Source organism: Anas platyrhynchos, chromosome 3, assembly GCF_047663525.1.
Source record: "Anas platyrhynchos isolate ZD024472 breed Pekin duck chromosome 3, IASCAAS_PekinDuck_T2T, whole genome shotgun sequence".
Lineage (NCBI taxonomy): Eukaryota > Metazoa > Chordata > Aves > Anseriformes > Anatidae > Anas > Anas platyrhynchos.
In genome coordinates this window covers 1,026,841-1,048,194 of record NC_092589.1, presented here as the reverse complement: position 1 = coordinate 1,048,194, position 21,354 = coordinate 1,026,841, and the positions used below count along the sequence as shown (strand labels likewise).

Genomic DNA, 21,354 nt, shown 5'->3' with positions numbered 1-21,354 from the left:
AATTCTGGCTATAGCGGTGGGGGGGGCGAGGGGACAAAGAGATTGTGGTCTCCTAGAGTACACAAACCTTTACAAAATCTTTTCTTACTCTTTGCTCCTATGAATCTCTGTGGTCAGTAATTCTGAGAAATTCCTTTGTTACCATTAAGATGGCCAATCCTTTCAGTTCTCTGAAGTACACTTGTCTAAAGCTAAACCCGTAAGTATAGACTATGTTAGAGGGAGGACTGCCATTTGTCTGGAAAATAGGAATTAAACCTGTGTTATCCTCATTGCGTTCTGTTAGGGTTTCTAGAAAAGATAGAAACTGCAAACAATTCAGCTTGATTTCCATATCTGTGTGGACATACAACAGGTCAGGTGCTTGGTAATTCCTTATTTTGTAGCTCAACCGTGCATACGAGAGAAACTGACTTCTTACCAAGAGACACAAATGCATGATGTATCTAACTTCAAAACTGCTCACTCAGAATTAATTTGCTGTTTGCTAAGAAATGTGCAGATGCATATGGAGTTCTTTGTCTTTTTTTTTTCCTTTCAGTGCCATGAGCACTAGGTTAATTGAGGTGCTGGGTACTATCATTTAAATGTTAAAATTGCATTGTGGTTATCTTCTTCAACAAAGATATGTGCCTTGATGTAATAAACTTGGCATGATATTTAATTGTTTGTAATAAGTGTGGTAAAATCACGGTCATTCATATTTTACAAAATCACAGAATCATCTAGGTTGGAAGAGGACTCCAGTATCACCTATTCCAACCTCTGACCTAACACTAACAAGTCCTCCACTAAACCATATCACTAAGCTCTACATCTAAACGTCATTTAAAGATTTGTTACAGAAAATGTCCAGTGCCAATCCATTAAAAAAAAAAAAGTAATAAAAAGGTGTGCTTGTATATATATGTATTTAATAGTGGAATTTTAATTTGCAAGTGTAATTATGCAAATACCCAAAATATATTTGAAGGCTTTAAACTTATGCTGGCTTCGTATTTTTATAGCAAACTTTAATCTGAAAATAGACACAGCTCACAGCCTGTTAATAAAAATATATCTTCATCAGTATTAATTTATCTTCAATCCATCCATGATTCTTTTTAATTTTATTGTCCACTTCCCATCCCACAGTTAGAAAGACATAGTCTAGAAATGAAAAATTGAAAACAAGTGGTCTGGAAATTAAAAGTTGTGCTTAGATTGATCATAGCAACTATTAAAGAAGTTTGCTATTATTGTTTTTAAGACGTTCATGAAAATTTTAACTTCCATGTTTAAGGTTTCCATGATTTGTCTACTGTAGCATGCAGTAGGCAAGCAAGCATATTGTCCTTATCATTCTGCTTTCTCCTGAATAGGCAGAAGGCACGGTACAAAAACATACCTGGTACAAAAGGCTTGACAAGCAGAGATAAAACAAGGCACTTACAAAGTTATAAGTTGAGAAAAGTGGTATTGCAGTAAACTGACTGCTCCACCTGATCCTCCTGTGCACAATGGATTACTTGCAAACTAGCTGGATGCAGACGTTCTGTGTCTGAAGAAACAGATTGTTCTACCATTCTCTGAATTTGTATTGACCATGTCTTTCATCTTCATTTTATGACGAGATCAGTTGACTGGACTTAAAAAGGCCTAGGAGCTAATGATTTACCTTGAAGGCTTTCCATCATAGCTGTTTTTTTCCTGGTGGCTACAGCCTGTTGCCTTTTTTTTTTTTTTTTACTGCTTATAGTGAATTGAGCGTCCTGCCCTAGAAGTGAAGAATGGGAGATAGTTAGAGAAAGAATGAAGTGATAAACTGTTCCCTCCTTGTCACATTCATCCTGGTTTCCTAATAAGGGACTTTTTAAAATTGAGCCTTGCGCTACTGTGCATCAGGAAGAGATCTAAGCAACCAAGAGGTGACATACATAGAAGTTTGCTGTGGTAAGTGGAAAGTTTAAATTCGTGATTTAAACTTTCTGGCTCAGCTCTGGCCAGCAGCCAGAACCTTTTGGAGCCGGCCAGAGCTAGCTCTGCTCTGACATGAGGCAGCTGCTGGGCTCTGCTCACCCCTGCAGCCAAACCTTTACCATGTGTACCCAGTACACAAAGCTTGGCTGGAATGCTACAGTACAGTTCCAACAATTCATAGAATCACAGAATGGTTTGGATTGGAAGGGCCCTTAAAACCACCTGGTTCCACCCCTTCTGCCATGGGCAGGGACACCTCCCACCAGACCAGGTTGCTCAAAGTCCCATCCAGCCTGGCCTTGGGCACTGCCAGGGATGGGGCACCCACAGCTCCTCTGGGCAGCCTGTGCCACTGCCTCACCACCCTCATAGTGGGTGAAATTTGTTTAATGCACTTCTTCACAGATTTAGTCTTAATTTCTGACTCTGGGATTAAAGCTACAGCTGCCTAGAGGAGCCTGCTAAAAATTGATCAAGGGAACTGTCATCATCTTTCTTTTTCTCTTATGAAGTATGTATTTCTGTATGGACACCATTGGCACACAGAGATGAGGTAGGAATGGAGCACAGATGTGTTAAAACTTCAATTAAAAGCAAATTTCAAGCCTTAGGAGAGGTGATACTTTGGGATAGGGTGCGTGTGTTTTTCTTTCTTTGTTTTTCATGAAAAGCAGATAAAAACACTCATATCCTTATGGATAGTACTTAATAAGTTTATCTTTTTATTTGACGTGAGGGTATGGAACTGGATTTAAGTTTTTTTTTGACCCATACAAGTGACTGGAAATTTTGGTACAGTTGCCAGAGACAACATCTGATTTTTTCACTGGTCTCTATTGCAAATTATATTTCCATCAGAGTACTTTTCATGACGAATTGTTCATGAAAATGATTTCAGGAGGTAGAGCACCTGCTGAAGTCCTGCATTGCATATTAATGTAAAGGCGACAGGTCTTGCAATTCTTGTGTGATGTTCAACTCTGGCAACATGCAAACTTCTTTTTGTTAATGAATTGTGCTAAGTAATGCTTTACTCTTTTATGTATGTAATTATTAATATGTAAATTACCAATGCAGGTTGGCAGTTTGGCAGAGCAAGACCTTTTTATAGTTTGTCTTGTTTAGACTGAAGAAAATCAGAGGCAGTTATGGAAAAAAAAGGAAAATGGCTGAAATATATAGTTGCAATAGTTGTAAGCTGTGAGTAGGCATGAAACATTAGTTAAAATACATTAAATGTTTACTTAGTCAAATAGTGACTTCAGTCATGCAACAGAATGGTTCCCTGCTAGTTCAATAAATCTAATGAGGCAAAGCAGTACCTTTCCTGATGTTACTGGTTTACAGCCATTCAAAGGATACTACAGTGAGCAAATGGCTACTTCATTTCTTGATGCCAAGGACATTTAGCATAGCTAATGAGGGACCAAGACAAAAAAGGCTGTAAATTATTTTTGACGATTGGAGCTCCTGGATTAGTGAAAAACTAAGAGTTAAATCTCGGTGTCTGTTGCAGGAAATCTGTGCTTTTGGGTCTGTTCTTGTTTTAAATATTTATTGCCATATGAAATCAGGCTATGTCTAGCAAAAACATTGGAAGACTTGCAGAGAAGCAGGATCCAGAAAGATTAAAAATTTGGGCAAGTGCTTGGGTTATTGAAAGACCAAAGCAAATTTTGTCTGTAGACTTTCAGACTTTGGAAAGAGTTCAGTTACTTTTTGTTTGTGATTGCTATTTTCTGTCTCTTAATGAAATAAAATAGAAATCCATGTGTTCATATGAGATGTTAATTTGCATGTAATTATGAGAAATAATGATTCAGAACACTTCGAATCAAAAACAGTGATAGGATTCAAGTTTCCATAAAAATATCATCTTTAAGTGGTAGTTTTAATTCCAGGTTCTTTGCATTTCAATATGAAATATAAGACTTTACATCAGAGATTTTACATTACTTTACAAGCTATGTAATAAGTTGTAATAAAAACTTCCCATTTAAAAAAAAAAAAAAGAAAGAAAAAAAAGAAAAAATAAAGATAACCAGCTGATGCATTGCCTGAGTACATATTTTCTCAGCCATTTGCCTCATTTTATGTACAGCTTAATATGTATTTTCTCTCTACTTTGTCTATAAATATATATTTTCATATCCATAAGAATATACTCATGTTCTTAGTAAATGAAGGCATGCTTTCAATAAATTGAATGTCCAGCTGGCTGAAGATTTAAACAGAAAAAGGATACAAGAAGATATTTGGTAGATAAACATGTTCTTGTTTAGTCTTTTTTGATACTGATTGTTTAGAACTCTGAGTGCTTGCTTATGCTAGCTTTGGGCTGTTCTTCAAAAAGTCAATCAGCACAGTCTAGATGGTGGCTTTGATCTTTGTTTTTATATTTGTTTTAAGAGACTAAAAGACACGAAATTTGTGATTACATGGTTTCTGAGATCATCCCCCCCTCCACACATTATCCACAGATGGTTTAAGGGGACTAAAGAAAGGCTGCCTGCCTGAGGTTTTGACATCTTCATTATAGTCCCAGCAGGCTACTTTATAAACATCAGCATTTTTGCAGTTGTTCTTGCAGGTGCTTAAAGGAGATTGTGGCCTTTCACCTAGCATAATCAGCTTCCTTTTATTTCACAACATTTACTATTCCTTTGCATAGCCTTATTGTTTTTACACAGTGCTCTTAAAGGAAAACTTAACGAATTATTCCAACACCTGCTGGCCACAAGGCAAACACTGATCTTCATGTTAGTCCTATGAGAGCTTACCACAGCCTCCCTAAGGCACATTTATCATGCAACTAGACGTCATCAGTCTCTGAAGGAATGTGATAGTGACTTGCTTACTTTCACATCGTGTGTCATCTGCACTGTGCAAAATTTACATTTCTAAACTTTGTATTTTATAGTTCAGTAAATAATAAAACCAACTTTTACAGACTTTTGGCAGAATATTTCTTAGGTCCAAATCCTTACATTTTAAATCACCTAAATTATGCTTGCTGCATTTGTCTGTTGCTTTTATGCATATCATTTTCCCATGTTTCTAGTTATGCTTCTCTATGCTTTGGATAAGTGGATAAGTATGATAATCAAAGTTTGTTTGTAATTTAAAATATTTATCAGCATGAAGAGTGATGCACATAAGCAACATTACACCCTGGAAAGGAACTGTGATAAAAAAGCAGATATGTTAACAACTGTTAAACCAGTGCAGAAACTAATTTTGCTTCTATTACCTTCTAAGCTAGCAGACTTAACCTTTGGTCTGAAAGTGGTCAGACTTTCTGTTTGGACGTTATACTGCCGGATGAAGCAACAATATTGTAAGATCTTGTTAATGAACTCTTGATAAAGCATAGACTTACAATGAACCTTATTTTCTCACTGCTACAGTACCGATGCATAGGCAACAGAAATTATTCAAAAAAACCTTTTTATCCGGAATTAATACCTATAGACACACACGTGCTTGAAAGCCATCTTCTGCTTACAAGGGCCAAGTATTTAGAATTTCAGAAGCACAGAAAGCTGTCGTGTTGCTTACATGGGGGGTATGATTTTAAATAGTTGTGATTACTACACACCAAGCATTCCTCTGATTTTAATCCGTCTGTTTATGCCCATATGGAACTATTTTTTATTAGTTATATATTTCAGCAACCATGGCTCCTTATACTGCCCCCCACGGATTAATTCTGAAGCACAAGAAGAAGCATCGAATAGGATTTCTTTACAAATGTCTACCAGAAACACTCCAAAGCCTCGATGGGTATCAAATGCTGCCGGATCCCAAACACATCTTCTGCTCTTCTCTTGCTGATTCTCAGTCAAGGAGGCTTTGCAAGAGCCTGAAATCCTGCTCATTTCAGAAAGGGCACGGCAATCACGAGCAGATACTGAAAACTTACTGACTCCCCCCCCCTCCCAAAATGACACCCAAACCAGTCGCGGGAGGGGAGGGGCGGAGGAGGGGAGAGATCCCATTTCCTACTTCCTCAAACAAACACCAAGCAAAATGCCGGCTCAGCGGCGCTGTGGGGCGGCTCCCCCCAGCCCCAGCCCCGGCCCCGGCCCCGTCGCTCCCCGCTCCAAACCTGCTCCGGGCGGCGGGAGGCAGCCTCCGGGCGGGCTGAGGGGCCGGCGGGCCGCGCCTGGGCCGCCCGCGCTGCTGGTGACAGCGCCTCGCTAGGCAACGGCCGCAACCTTCGGCGGCGCCGCCCCGCCGCGCACAGCGGCCCCCCGCGGCAGGAGGGCGCGGGCGGAGCGGGGGTTGAGGGGTGGGTGTGAGGGGACACCGGGGGGCAGCCCCCGGCCCCCACGGACGCGCACAGCTCGCCCTCGAGTCCTGGGGAGGGTGGAGGGGGCCGTCTGCTTGTGGTCAAAGCAGGGGTGCGAAATGCGGCTTCCATCGCCGCGCTCGTCATGGAGGAGAGCGTCTCCTCACGGCTCCGGTGGAGCTCAGCGGTAAAGGCTGAGTTTTCCCTCAAACACAAGCGGTCTCCAAGTAGGCGAGCCACGCTCACAACTGCTCGCAGCTGCTGGCCCAGCAGCCGCCGGGAGTGCCCAGGCACACGTCCACACACAGACACATCTGTAGACACAATGCCGACAGAGCTCAAGGAGCAAAACGCGAACGGATTCTGTCCGATTTGTATATGAAAAACAACAGATAAGACCGAGTCGGTCCCATTCATGACATGGAACACTGCTTTAGCAATTTGTAAGTGCACAGAGCTTACTCCACCCTAAAGACTTGATAAACAAAGAGACATTTAGAAAGCTAAGCTGTGAAATGACTGAAACAAAAGGGTGTATTTCCAGCTTCAGTTCCCTAAAGCATGCAAGTACTTCTCAGAAACAGAAGACAGGACAATGTAAAGATGTAATCTGCGATTAAGTAGTTCTTCTTTCACAGGGAAAACCAAAACCAATGACTTTTCAGGGACAGCAAAAACTCTTGATGAGACAACAACCTTACTCACTGTTGAAAATACAATCCCTTTACATCATTGGCCTCACTCTGCTGCTGTTCTCTGTTTTTTCTTCTTTTCTCTCTTTTCTTCACATTTGTAGATCTACACTCTGAAGCTAGAGATTTACCAGCACGTCGGCCACTTCTGCCTTTTCCAGGCTCTGAATCAGTATCACTTTCCAGTTGTAGTAAGGCAAAACGAGATGCAGTGGTAGGGACTGAACTGATTAGAGCAGATTCCACTGCCATGTCTGAAATTCTACTGAGCTGGCTTCTTTTAATTATCAGTTTCCTGGGAAAGTAGCACAGAAGGTAGAATGAAAACATTGTTTGATCAAACAAGCAATAATTCATATCATTAAACCATAGAAGTGTTTTTTTTTTGGCTCAAAAAGCATAAGACAGGGCTGGAATTGGGGGAATGAGGGAGAAATCAAAAAGATACAGTATAATTTATTTATATTGTAACTGACTACACTGTATTACCTTAGGTAACTAAAGAAGAATTACATAAAAAAAAAAAAAAACAACAACAATCTACCAAACACATTTTAGGCTAATACATTCGCTCTTGAGAGATTTCGTGGAAAAAAGGTGGCTCTAAAAGAAGCTGGTCTTCATGTTCTGGGTGGAAAAAGACACAATAGAATAGAATAGAATAATTTAGTGCTTAAAAACTATTTCAGATGCCATCCCCAGAGCCTGACAAACACAATTTAAAAATGAAGTAGATAATACACATACGCAAGCTCCAGTTTGGGGTAAGCAGCCTTATCTCTTCTTTTACAAGAAGTTTAATTTTGTTTGCAATGCACTGGAGATTCAGCAAGCAGTTTTCTCCACAGGGAGGTGAACCCAGCATTTCAGCTGGTACCGTCCACAAACATCAAGTTCACCTGTTCTTACAGCAAGACACAGAGGATACGCTGGGGGGAGACGGAACTAAGCAACACTTATGCCTTCTGTTGTTGCCTGTAGCTAAAAGCAACATGTACATCCCTGGGACACCATTCTAAAGATCAAATCATTTACCTAGCATTAAAGATAGATCCTGGGTATATCTATGTTTGTCCAACTGCAGTTTTTCCATGCAGAGTTTGGTCAATTAGCAGAGTATTGAAAGTGATGATATCCATCTCTGATTACAAATTTCATAGAAAACAGACATCTAGATATGCTGACATATTATGACAGAGGTGTAGTGAGATAATACATACTTCTTGAAATTGCTGTTCAAAAGGAATCTTTAGAGTTTGAAACAAGTTCTTGAGTTATCTGCTTAGATAACCTACAAATCTGTTCCTTATTAAGTACTATTACAAAAGAACATGAGACTCTGCAGAAGTTTCCACAGGCTCTCTTTACCACTTAACTCCAGAATTTCTCCAGTCCAAAATTGTATAGGTGCTCCATATATACTCAGGTATGTCAACATGCAACAATAGCATGGCAGAGACCATTCCCCAAAATAATGATTTAAAAGGAATATGTCATTTCACTTTTCAGAGATGAAAGAACCATGCTCTACTCTTAAGTTTACAGGAGACAAAAAGGTTACAGAAAAGAGCATTCTCGTCACACAAAGTTACTCAACTCCATTTCTCTCAAAAGAAGAGAAAATGAAGCTGGTCATCTTAGGAGAAAACGGCCATTGAGCTGTGAATCTACTTGATGCTGATATTCAGATTAGCTGATCAGACCACAACTATGTATCTAGAAAATACAGGTCAATCATATCTACATCATAAGTAATTCATATTTGTCACTCTTTAAATGACAGAACAGGATACATTTGGATCTTTGTGCAGACAAGACTGTGCACATATGCACACGTGTGCATACATTGACAAATATTTTAATGCTAAATAACTATATAGTTAACCAGCTGAGGAAATTAGTTAAAGTTGAGAGACTTCATGCTCTTACTAGCTGGACACGAAATATGTTGAAACTTGAAGCTCAGAGAAAAGATTACAGGTGCATCTTTACAGCAAGAAAAAGCACCAGATAAAAGTGCTCAGTCATGTTCCACAAGAACTTATGATGCTGGATGTTGCTCTAAAGCAGACAACACTCAAAGTTTTGTCTGCAGACTCCCTGCTGTGCTTGGCTTAAGAAAAAAAAAAAAAGAACTATAGTATGACTCTTCAGTAAAAGCTTGGAATTTCTAGTCTCTCTCTACTGTGGTGTATTTATAGTTAATGTAAACAGTACAACGGCACAACAGTCTTTATTTGTACAGTGGCAGCAGTGGCTAATGCTGCCAAATCCTTCTTTTTGCACATACAATCTGAAAACAATTACACGTAGCTGAACCTCTACACAGGTACATAAAGTGGCTGCAAACTCCCTTCTTTCGTCTATAAATACACCAATATAAATACACCAGTAAGTATACCTTTGTTGTCTTATCGTAGTTGGCATGCAATTAAGAGCCCAGCTGACAAGTACATTTAACAAGTACTACCCATGGAATTCTGCTGTTCCAATTCACTGAAATACTATAGTGACAACATGATATCAATTTACAAAACCTTATTCCTGAATTCGGTGTTTCTACATCATCATCATCATCATGGATGGCAATGAGTTTATAAAGTGAATTGCAAATACATGAGATTGCAGGTTATTTTCTAGTTGAGTCGCAGATAGTTGTTAACATTGCTAATTCAGTTGGTAGGACATTTCAATACTATTCATATTACAGCAGGATCAAATTATCCCACTTCTGCAACACCTAAAGATGGATCCAGTGATTCACCAAGGCCTACCACCATGCCAGGCTTCATATTTTAGCACCACACCTACAATTCTGGCAGACCCATTTTATTAAGCACCTAGCACTTCAGTTTCAAAGTATGGCTCCCATTCCCCCCCTCCCTGAAAAAACAATGGGCTGATACCTCAAAAGCTTTCAGCTAATTAGAGGTGCTTGCTAGCACCCTTTCAGAGGCTGGTATAGTTCCCCCCACCTCAGGAATTATGAGCAGTGTTATTCTGTATTGCTATAGAAATAACCAGCCGTAGAAAATTAAAAACACACTGGTGTAATTGAGCTTGAGGCTTTGTTTAAGGAAGCTTTTTGATCACAGAAAGAAAGTGTTCAAATATGATTCAAAGATCGAAGCCGAAATTCCTTTAAGTGGTATAGTCTTTATTGCAGCGCTGGATGATGCACAGGGGATCTCTCCACCTATCGTGCATACCCAAGGCGGAAAGCAGTCTTGAATTTATACAATCAATCTCTCAATATTCTACAAGCGCCTATACATATTCCTTACCTATCCCCCCCTTCCCTCGCTTCTCATGCTAATTAGCCTTTTGGCACCTTGCACCTGCATAGAGCCTCCCAAGAATTGTGGGCAGGGGTCTTTGGGATGTGGGCAGGGGTCTTTGGGAGGAAGACCCCGAGTCTTCCTCACAGTGTACTTTTCACCTTTGGTCAGGAATCTGCTGAGCTGGCATGTTTCTTAATTGCAAGCGCTGGTTGTTGCTAATTCTTCCATTTGTTGTACCTTTATAACAAATTCCAATGTCCAGTTTTGAGATTTATAGTCCTTCCATTTGTTTCTCTGTCCGTCTGCCGCTTCCTTATCATGAGTTGCAGCGTCTTGTTTCGAGATATACAGTCCTTGTCTGGGGATTGTCCTTGCCTCCCCAATGCCTCCCCAATGCCTCCTTAATCAAATACCACAAGGAGTTTCATAATTCCACAGATCAAACTATGACCTGAAGCATCATTTCAACTTCTACAGTAGTTTTCAAGTAAGAGTTTTGAAGTGCGGTAAAATATTGGAAGTAAATAACAGCCTGTTGCCCAAACCCTATTTATCTGAACACAATATTCCCTACTACATAGGCTACAGGAAAAATCCGCATGAAGGTAAAAGGAAGCAAAGCCTGCTGGCAAGTATTTGAAATTGTTTCCATTTGTGTCATGTATTAGCAAGAGCCATAGTCTTGAGAGAAGACTTTCACTAATGTGTCAAGGAAGTAAGTAACTCTGTTACAAAAAGAGCCCTCAATAATCCAAGTTGCAACACCATCATGGCATGGATTGACAGCTCCCATAAATGACCCAGTTTCCCAACTTTCTGATCTGCATATCACTAGCAGGCTGTTAGTGCAACTCTCTGTGCAGTCTGCTCCAAGCAGTAAGAGTTGTGAACACAGCTCCTGCAGCCAAAAGTACCTGTTACTCAGATTCATACATCACCAACAGAAGATGAGCATTGTGAGGAATGTGTTAACAATTCGTGTCCATAAAGAACAATTCTGTTTGAATCCTGTCTGCCTCTGGGTCCTGCACTGGCAATTTAATTCTTGAACCACAGATGCAGTGTGTCCCAGTCTCCCCCTCATTCTAGTCAATTTATCAGGTCTTCAGAAAACACTCCTTAAATTTATGAACCTGTTTGCTTTTGTTATTCCGGACTTCTATTTCTAACAGTTACAGCCTTTTTTTCCTGTCTTCTTCGAGATTAACTTAACACTGCTATAGATGTGTCTGTGAATGGCTGGGGAAGAAAGTTTTAATTACTCGTGAAGCGTCAAATAAGAAAGCTGTTTGTGTTTGATGTCTGGGAGTTTCAGAACAACTGATAACAACTAGTGACTGTTATGGGATACTATGCGGATCTTTGGTATCTGGCCAGGGGGGCCAAGAGATTAAGAGGAAGGAAAAAGAAGCTGAAGGACGGCTGGGAGACAAGACCTGTAGAGAGTGTTCCATAAACTTGGAATGGTGCCGAGTGAGTACAAAGGGTGAGAGGAAGACTACGAGCCTTCAGCATGAAAGACCCCTAGAGACCCCCAGAGGAGACTGATGCGCATGCTCCAGTAGGAGGGACTGGACCCCGGAAGCTAATTATAATAATCTATTTTTTTAGAAGTAGTAATGAATATGTATTAGTCTAGGTGCATAAAAATCAGCTGCTTGATGTAACTGGTGTGCGTCCTGGTGGAGCGGAGACTCCCGGTGCACCCAGCGCTGTTTGCTTACCTCTATTCCTTTATATTCTTTTAATAAATCCTATTTTTTTATTTAATCCTAATTTGAATCCTGAGCCATTTATAACAAATCTGTCCAGATCTCTCTGCAAGGCCTTTCCACCCTCAACAGCCAACAACTTCAAGTTTAGTGTCATCAGCAAATTTGCTCAAAACACCTTCTAGTCCTACATCCAAATTGTTTATAAAAGCATTGAAAAGAACTGGCCCTAAAACGGAGCCCTGGGGGACCCCACTGGTGACCAGCCACCAGCCTGATGTAGCCCCATTTAACATAACCCTCTGAGCCCTACCTGTCAGACATTGTTCACCCATCGTATGATGTTTTTTATCTGTGCTTGACATTTTTAATGGGATTGTGTATATGGTTTGCTTTTCTTGTTCTCTAAAATGACTTTTTGAGAAATCCTTTATATAATGAACATGAAGTTGAGGAATCACAGACAAGACAGGTGACAAGAACTTCTGAGGTGCTCAAAAGAGTACACCATAAAAATATCCATTTCTGCTTCCTAGCTTTTTTCCTAATCTGTTGTAAGTGCATTGTCATCTTTCTCCCGTGACTGCATTCTACAGGGCTGAGTTTTTGGGATACTAGCTAGCACTCCTGAGCACATTACTTCAGGTTTCTAGGCCAGTCTAATAAGCGTCTTCCACCACTGTGGCACCAGTATGAATATGAACCAGTCCTTTTTGTTAGAATTGTAGGGGTTGGAAGGGACCTCCAGAGATCATCGGGTCCAACTCCCCTGCCAAAGCAGGTTCCTTAGAGCAGGTTGCCCAGGTAGGCATCCAGATGGGCCTTGAATATCTCCAGAGAAGGGGACTCCACAACCTCCCTGGGCTGCCTGTCCCAGTGCTCCGTCACCCTCACCGTGAAGAAGTTCTTTCACATGTTGGTGCGGAGCTTCCTGGGCTCCATTTTGTGGCCATTGCCCCTTGTCCTGTCCCCACAAACCACTGAAAAGAGGTTAGCCAAATCCCTCTGTCCACCACATCTCAGATATTTATACACATTGAGGAGATCCCCTCTCAGTCTTTTCTCCAGGCTGAACAGCCCCGGGTCTCTCAGCCTTTCCTCACAGGGGAGATGCTCCAGGCCCCATTATCGTCTTTGTTGCCCTCCGCTGGACTCTTTCCAGGAGACCCCTGTCTTTTTTGTACTGGGGAGCCCAGAACTGCTGAACACAGTGCTCCAAGTCTAACTTTTCTCAATTGTTTCAGGATCTATCTATGCTATATAAACCATGGAGCTTTCTAGGCAAACACTGGCAAATCATGAGCCAGGTGCAACTCAATGCCGACGTTTCCGTCAGTGTGTTAGGTGTGATAAATTAGTAGGGGTTTGTTCATTGTCCTTGAGAATTTAAAGAATCTACTGAGGAGATAAGGTTTCACAACTCATGGCATTGTAACATGGGGACAAATGGGGAAGGGGGGTTGGGTAAACATCCTTGTTAAAACAAGGATTTTGTAAGATACCACCCACCCACCGTAAGACATCCTATTTTGCCCCCACCTGAACACAAGCACAACGCATGATCACCGGAGGAAGAATAACGACCCCCAACAACAGACTGCGCAGCCTCAGAACAAGTCTCGACAAGTCGACAAGTCGACAGGTCAAGTCTCGACAAGCCAGAACTTGAATGCTCTAAAACAGCGACACTGGAAAGGGGAAGTTGCGTGCTGTGGTGGAGCGGAGACTCCCCAGCCACCCAGCGCTGTTTTGCTTGTGTCTGCTTACTTGATTAATAAAATAATTTCAATAGACCAGAAAATTGTGTGGTCTAACTTATAACAATTTGGTGCCGTGACTCGGATAAAGGCATCAGACTGAGGCGCATCTCAGGGGAGGCGCCTTGCCGAGTTCGGCGGCCTCTGAGAATGCAGGCCTCACTTGGGACCTTTTACCGACGAACCCTAAATTGGATACAAGCAAATAAAACCGGTAAACCTCAGGCAACCTTTGTGCACGAAGACCAAACGAAGACTCAGAGGAGGAGTGAGTCAAAAAATGATAGGCCAGTGTTCCGTTCGGTTGGGGTTGGGTTTCCCAGAGTGTGACAACTGAGACGTCCAATTGCGGACGAAGCGAGAGCGGACCCCTCGGTAGTGCGGTTCCCACATCCCGCGAGGGACTGGGCCACAAAAAGGGGGAGTGTGTGTGTGTGTGTGGGGGGGCACTCTGGAAGATGGGCCAGAAAAAGAGTAAGCTTTCTGGTTCCATGGGTGGGGGAAATAGTGGTAAGGATATGTCCTCCATTCCCCCCCGATAGTCCTCTAGGAATAATGATTAAAAATTGGAATGATTCCCCTTTTAGGCGGGGAAGGAATAAAGTAAAAATGATACGTTATTGTGTTGAAGTTTGGGATGGTAAACAGATTTGAGGAGACCACCTTTACTGGCCTGTATTTGGGTCTTTTGAAGACTGGGTTTGTCAGGCCTAAATATTTATGTAAACTCAAAGGAACCTTTTAGTCTGGAAGAAAGTGAGTATGCACACCTCTGGATAAATTCAGATATGAGGACGCATCTACATCTCTAAAAGAAAAAGGAGGGCAGGATAAAAAGAGAAAGGACTTAGAAGTCCTAACACCGCCCCCACCTGATATAGTATAAACTCACTTTAGGATAGAATAAAACTTGTGGTTAAAAGTTAGCAAGGACAAAGTAAACGACATCTTGTTATCTGCAGACCTTTTGTTATGTTTAAGCATCTTGTTATTTGAAAACATCCCAGTATCTGTTAACCGTTAGTCAGGCTGAGACTTGAGATAACTTGAGTCAATTGTCTTGTCTTGTTAACTGAGACTTCCTGTTATCTGCCGACCCTCAGTTAAACTGAAAGCCAACTCAGCATTTTTACAGCTTGGAAAACAACTGATTAAGCAAAGGTGAAAAGTGCATTACGAGGAAGACCTACGGCCTTCCTCCCAAAGACCACTGCCCACATCCTGGAGACCCCGGCCCACAATTCTTGGAAGGCTTTGCGCAAGCGCAAGGACTGATAAGCTAATTAGCATACGAAGCGAGGGTAGGCGGGGTTAGGTAATGAATATGTATGAGTGCTAATTGAATATTCGTTGATTCGCTGTATAAATATGAGATATTTTGTCACTTCGAACGTGCACGATAGGCGGAAGGATCCCCCGTGCATCCAGCACTGCAATAAAGAATATACCACTTAAAGAAATTTTGGCTTTGATCTTTAAATCAATTTGGCACCCCAGATGGGACAACCTCTCTGCCGGTCCGCAGGACCCGCTGGGGACAGGACTCCCTAGGGTACCCCCGGGATTTCCCGGAGGGACTCCTCGACTCACCGGATCACTGCGGAGGCAGACAAGGACCCCATCATTGTAAGTGAGTATATTCTTTATTCTGGTTTGGTTTTCTGGTAGACCGGTCATTTGGAACTGTCCGTTAAGTCGGAAGGTGACTTCTGCAGGACAGTATTTGGTATATACTTTGTGGTTAGTACCACAAGTATATCTGGGGACCTTGAGGTCCATCTGTATCTGGAACTGTAAGTCAGAAGGTGATCTTCTGCGAGGCAGTGTTTGGTATATACTTTGTGGTAAGCACCATAAGTATATTTGGGGACCTTAAGGAAAGAGCTCGCTTTAAGGTCCATCTGGAATTGTGTTGCCTACTTCGGTTTTCTGACTCATGGAGTGTGATATTTAACTCTGGTTATTGTTACTGCGATTTTGGCTATTTTCTTGGTGATAATAGTAGTTTCGTGGCGTTGTTATAAGAAAGATATCGTTACAGTGTTACATATCTTGGTTTTCTGACCTATCGCATGTGGAATTTGACTCTGATTATTGTTATTGTGATTTTGGCAATATCTCCTGGTAATAATAGTAGTTTTGTGACATCGCTATTGAAAGATACCTGTGTGCCCACAGTTTTGTAAGTGATACATGTATTCTGAGAGTGTGAACTGGAAAATGGGGGGACGAGTAAGCAGTGAAATTCCTAAGAAAAGTACGTTGGGCTGTATTTTGAGTTATTGGAAGGATATAGGGGGGGCTCCGGGTGGAAGTGAAAATAAGAAAACTCTGACAAAATATTGTAATCAATGGTGGCTGCTTTATAAGCTGGAATGTTGAAAAAAGTGGCCTTTTAATGGAGCTTTAAACTATAATACTTTGCTACAGTCAATGTTTTTGAGAAGGAAAATAGGATGGAATGTCGTATACTGATGTTGTTTCAGCATCTTGGAGGGAAAAGGTACGGAATTAAGTTGGTCCCTGACTGTGCTTTTGATGCTGGCATTAGAAAAGTACAGGCTGGAGAAAGATAAAGGAAGTGTTAAAAGGGTTATTGCAAGTGTTAAAGGTGTTTGAAGTTGAATGAGCAGGGAAAGAGGATGTAGGAATGTTAACAGTTCTGCCTCGGGCCTCGGGCTGAGACCTTAAAATCTTGGGTGTTAGCCCTCTGGGGCAAAGGGATCATGATGGGTCCCAGAGAGTTGTCACAGAAACAGAAAAGCAGTTAACTCTGAAAACAACCTGAGTTCATGTGTGAGCTCAGATTGCCGATGGGATTGTGGGAATAGAAATGTTGTTTTTGCAGAGTTACATTGTTTAGAAGGAGGGAATGTGGTACTGAGATATGCTTACAGTGATAAGAAAGTTTAGCAGGCGACCTAGTAAAATGCAGACAACCAGTCTCCTTAGGACAATTAGGTGAAAATCACGGTGTCAAGTCAAGTCAGATAAGTGAAGAAACATTACCACTTCAAACAGTAAAAATGTCAAAAGAAATTTGAAATTTAACAGGCCGGCAACTGAAGGCCATGCATTGTTTGTGAAGCATCAGATAGATTGTGAACCTGGATTACCCACTCAGTGGGGAAACAGGGGAGGGTCCTGCCATCAAAAGGTATATAAACTGTGTTTTGGAACTAGTAGAGGCGCTCTCTCCTGCTTGTGGGGCGCCCGCCATTGCAATCGCGAATAAATTACTACTTCACTGAGATCCTCGCCTGAGCCTAAGTTATTGGCTACGGAGTGTTTCTCACAGGATCGCTCAGGAAACTGTGGACAATTGCATTTTCCTGACCGACCCCCACTAAGACCCTAATCATCCTGAAAATTATGAACGGTTAAGTAAATACTAGAATCTGGACGAATTGGGAATTGAGAATATGCTTCCAACAAGGTCTAAAAGAAACCCCTGTGGAATTTCTGGACCAACTCTGAAATGTAATGGGGAAGAAAGAAAAAAACAAAAACAAAAACAAAAACAAAACGGTTTGGACCTGGCTTCAGAGGACAAATCGACTAGCCTTTTTCTAGGGTAATCATCGGCCCCTGATTTCAACAGGTCTAATGGGGACCCCGGGAATCTACCCTAGCAGATCCTCCACTGATTATAATGAAGTTAGGAGAGGAACAGAAGTGAAATTTCTTATTGATATGGGGCAACGTATTCAGTTCTAAATCAAGCATTAATGCCTTTACGGAATGATTATGTTAAGGTAAAAGGGTGTAACCGAAAAGGCTTATTTTTGTGAACCTTTGAAATACAAGTTGGGGAAATGTTATATATGGAGTGGTAATTCGTGTCGAGAAAATGGTTGATATTAACAAAGAAGGGTAATTCAGGAGACTCCATGCAGTCTGGGGTTTCTTGTTCTCCAGGTGGTTTCTTGTTCTCCAGCCATTAAGGCATGGATGTTTCTGGGTGTTTGCTATTGTTGTTACATTCAAAGTTGTTTGACTAATTAAACAGTTGTTTTGAAAAGAACTGCTGTGGAGAGAAGGGTATTAGAGGGGAGCCTGCTCTTAAAAAAAAAAAAAAAAAAAAAGGCAACACTATGAAGTTACATCAGTACAGAAGCAGGAAAAAGAAGTGAAGAGGAACAGGCTGGCAGAATGGGGACTGTTAAGTTATGGAACTCAAAGGATTGTTTGTTACCTATCCTGATTGTATGTATGTATAGGCATGTGAGGAATGTTTTAACAATTCCAATTCGTGTCCATAAATTCGTGTCCATAAAGAACAATTCTGTTTGAATCCTGTCTGCCTCTGGGCCCTGCACTGGCAATTTAATTCTTGAACCACAGATGCAGTGTATCCCAGTCTCCCCCTCATTCCAGTCAATTTATCACGTCTTCAGAAAACACTCCCTAAATTTATGAACCTGTTTGCTTTTGTTATTCCGGACTTCTATTTCTAACAGTTACAGCCTTTTTTTCCTGTCTTCTTCGAGATTAACTTAACACTGCTATAGATGTGTCTGTGAATGGCTGGGGAAGAAAGTTTTAATTACTCGTGAAGCGTCAAATAAGAAGCTGTTTGTGTTTGATGTCTGGGAGTTTCAGAACAACTGATAACAACTAGTGACTGTTATGGGATACTATGAGGATCCTTGGTATCTGGCCAGGGGGGCCAAGAGATTAAGAGGAAGGAAAAAGAAGCTGAAGGACGGTTGGGAGACAAGACCTGTGGAGAGTGTACAGAGAGTGTTCCATAAACTTGGAATAGTGCCGAGTAAGTACAACGGGTGAGAGGAAGACTACAAGCCTTCAGCATGAAAGACCCCTAGAGACCCCCAGAGGAGACTGATGCGCATGCTCCAGTAGGAGGGACAGGACCCTGGAACCTAATTATAATAATCTATTTTTTTAGAAGTAGTAATGAATATGTATTAGTCTAGGCGCATGAAAATCAGCTGCTTGATGTAACTGGTGTGCGTCCTGGTGGAGCAGAGAATCCCGGTACACCCAGCGCTGTTGGCTTACCTCTATTCCTTTATATTCTTTTAATAAATCCTATTTTTTTATTTAATCCTAATTTGAATCCTGAGACATTTAAAACACTGAGGTCCTATTGCTGAGGTCTTATTTCTGAGGTCAGAATGATGAGGTCCTACTGCTGAGGTCCTATTGCTGAGCTCCTATTGCTTAGGTCACATTTCTGAGGTCCTATTGCTGAGGTCACAATGCAGAGGTCACAATTCTGAGGTCCTATTGCTGACGTCCTATTGCTGAGGTCACAATGCAGATGTCACAATGCTGAGGTCCTATTGCTGAGGTCCTATTGCTGAGGTCCTATTGCTGAGGTCACAATGCTGAGGTCACAATGCTGAGGTCACAATGCTGAGGTGCTATTGCTGAGGTCACAGTGCTGTGGTCCTATTGCTGTGGTCCTATTGCTGTGGTCCTATTGCTGTGGTCCTATTGCTGAGGTCCTATTGCTGAGGTCACAATGCTGAGGTCACAATGCTGAGGTCACAATGCTGAGGTCCTATTGCTGAGGACTTATTGCTGAGGTCACAATGCTTAGGTCCTATTGCTGAGGTCACAATGCTGAGGTCCTATTGCTGAGATCCTATTGCTGAGGTCCTATTGCTGAGGTCCTATTCCTGAGGTCACAATGCTGAGATCACAATGCTGAGGTTCTATTGCTGAGGTCACAATGCTGAGGTCCTACTGCTGAGGTCCTATTGCTGAGGTCTTTTGCTGATGTCCTATTGCTGAGGTCACAATGCTGAGGTCCTATTGCTGAAATCCTATTGCTGAGGTCCTATTGCTGAGGTCCTATTGCTGAGGTCCTATTCCTGAGGTCACAATGCTGAGATCACAATGCTGAGGTTCTATTGCTGAGGTCACAATGCTGAGGTCCTACTGCTGAGGTCCTATTGCTGAGGTCTTTTGCTGATGTCCTATTGCTGAGGTCACAATGCTGAGGTCCTATTGCTGAGGTCCTATTGCTGAGGTCACAATTCTGAGGTCCTATTGCAGAGGTCCTATTGCTGAGGTCCCTTTGCTGAGGTCCAATTGCTGAGGTCCTAATGCTGAGGTCCTAATGCTGAGGTCCTAATGCTGAGGTCCTATTGCTGAAGGTCCTATTGCTGAGGTCACAATGCTGAGGTCACAATGCTGAGGTCCTATTGCTGAGGTCACAAGGCTGAGGTCACAAAGCTGAGGTCCTATTGCTGAGGTCCTATTGCTGAGGTCCTATTGCTGAGGTCACAGTGCTGAGGTCACAATGCTGAGGTCACAATGCTGAGGTCCTATTGCTGAGGTCCTATTGCTGAGGTCACAATGCTGAGGTCCTATTGCTGAGGTCAAAATGCTGAGGTCACAATGCTGAGGTCACAATGCTGAGGTCCTATTGCTGAGGTCAGAGTGCTGAGGTCCTATTGCTGAGGTCACAGTGCTGAGGTCCTATTGCTGTAGTCCTATTTCTGAGGTCCTATTGCTGAGGTCCTATTGCTGATGTCGTATTGCTGAGGTCACAATGCTGAGGTCACAATGCTGAGATCCTTTTGCTGAAATCCTATTGCTGAGGTCCTATGGCTGAGGTCACAATGCTGAGGTCCTATTGCTGAGGTCCTATTGCTGAGGTCCTATTGCTGAGGTCCTATTGCTGAGGTCACAATGCCGAGGTCCTATTGCTGAGGTCACAATGCTGAGGTCCGATTGCTGAGGTCCTATTGCTAACGTCACAATGCTTAGGTCCTATTCCTGAGGTTACAATGCTAAGGTCACAATGCTTAGGTCCTATTGCTGAGGTCCTGTTGCTGATGTTACAATGCTGAGGTCACAATGCAGACGTCAAAATGCTGAGGTCCTATTGCTGAGGTCACAATGCTGAGGTTTTATTGCTGAGGTCCTATTGCTGAGGCCCTATTTCTGAGGTCACAGTGCTGAGGTCCTATTGCTGAGGTCACAATGCTGCTGTCACAATGCTGAGGTCCTATTGCTGAGGTCACAATGCTGAGGTCTTATTGCTGAGGTCCTATTGCTGAGGTCACAATGCTGAGGTCCTATTGCTGAGGCCCTATTGCTGAGGTCACAATGCTGAGGTCCTATTGCTGAGGTCACAATGCTGAGGTGACAATGCTGATGTCCTATTGCTGAGGTCACAAGGCTGAGGTCCTATTGCTGAGGTCCTATTGCTGAGGTCACAATGCTGAGGTCACAATGCTGATGTCTTATTGCTGAGGTCACAATGCTGAGGTCCTATTGCTGAGGTCCTATTGCTGACGTCCTATTGCTGAGGTCCTATTGATGAGGTCACAATGCTGAGGTGCTATTGTTGAGGTCACAATGCTGAGGTCCTATTGCTGAGGTCCTGTTGCAGAGGTCACAATGCTGAGGTCCTATTGCTGAGGTCACAATGCTGAGGTCACAATGCTTAGGTCCTATTGCTGAGGTCCTATTGCTGAGGTCCTATTGCTGAGGTCCTGTTGCTGAGGTCCTATTGCTGAGGTCACAGTGTTGAGGTCCTATTGCTGTGGTCCTATTTCTGAGGTCGCAATGCTGAGGTCCTATTGCTGATGTCCTATTGCTGATGTCCTATTGCTGAGGTCACAAGGCTGAGGTCACAATGCTGAGGTCTTATTGCCGAGGTCCTATTGCTGAGGTCACAATGCT

At 42.3% G+C, this 21,354-nt stretch overlaps 1 long non-coding RNA gene across 1 annotated transcript; it reads right to left on the bottom strand.

The window, feature by feature from the left end:
• Positions 1 to 448: 448 nt before the first annotated feature.
• Positions 449 to 6,613, bottom strand: LOC140002064 (uncharacterized). Its single transcript, XR_011807910.1, has 2 exons — positions 6,068 to 6,613; positions 449 to 5,829 (listed from the first exon to the last, which is right to left on the bottom strand). It is a non-coding gene; the product is annotated as an uncharacterized lncRNA (long non-coding RNA).
• Between the last annotated feature and the right edge of the window lie 14,741 nt (positions 6,614 to 21,354).